The following is a 1,038-nucleotide window of genomic DNA, read 5'->3' as shown; positions in this document are numbered from 1 at the left end:
GAACCCTGAGCCGGCTCCGAACCTGAGCCCAGCTCTCCCTGCTACTGCTACTGTAACAAAGTATCACAAATCCAGTGGCTCTAAACAAGAACTTACTCTTTCCCAGTTCTGGAGGCCAGAAATCCGAAATCAAGGTGTCGACAGGGTCGCACTCTCCGAAGGCTCTAGGGAGAATCCTTCCCCGCTTCTTCCAGATTCTGGGGGTTGCTGGCACTCCTTGGAGTTCTTGGCTTGTCACTGCATCCCTCCCATCTCTGTCTTCACGTGGCCATCTCTTCTGTGTCTTCTCTGTGTCTTGTAAGGACCAGTCACTGGATTAGGACCCAGTATGGGATGGAAAACCCAGTAAGATCTCATGTTACCTTAATCACATCCGCAAAGACCTGATTTCCAAATAAGGTCCCATTCACGGGTTCCAGGTGGATGTGAATTTGGGGAGGATGCTGTTCCACCCAGTACGGTCACTAAGGGCCTGGGACCTTCAAAGCAGGCTGACTTACTTAATAGCAGAAGCGATGATTTCTGCATCATTGGGGCCTGACAGAGACCTTCTCTGAAGGCCTGTTGGGGGCTACTTGGTACTTATAGAAGGTTTGGGAGACGCTGGAATCCACCAGCCTGATAGGAGTTTCAGCCTTTGTACATCGCTCATGACCAGAGGTGGGAGCAGGACACAGCAGGCGTGTGACATGTGTAGCTCTAGGTCCTTCCCCTCATGGCCAAAGTGTGGCCTGGCCCTGCCCCACCCCCACCCCAGGGGCCATCGTGCCTCCTCCTCCTCCCCGGGGCAGTGGCAGCCCCAGAAGAGTCTAAATTACTTCCCGTTCTAAGCCGTTGGGTGTTAGGGGTAAGGTGAGGCAGGCGGCGTCCCATCCTGTCCTGGCCAAGCCGTGGCCTCTGTATTTCAGCAGTACCCTATCATCTCCTTCCTGTCTGTGTCGGGGAGGGAGCAGGGAGGGAAGGGTCTTTCTTGGACACTCACCACGCGCCAGGGGCGGGGCACTCTCATTCACAGCTGCCACCAGAAATGCCCAAACT

Source organism: Crocuta crocuta, unplaced genomic scaffold (assembly GCF_008692635.1).
Source record: "Crocuta crocuta isolate KB4526 unplaced genomic scaffold, BGI_CrCroc_1.0 scaffold129, whole genome shotgun sequence".
Lineage (NCBI taxonomy): Eukaryota > Metazoa > Chordata > Mammalia > Carnivora > Hyaenidae > Crocuta > Crocuta crocuta.
This window is presented reverse-complemented; position numbering follows the sequence as displayed.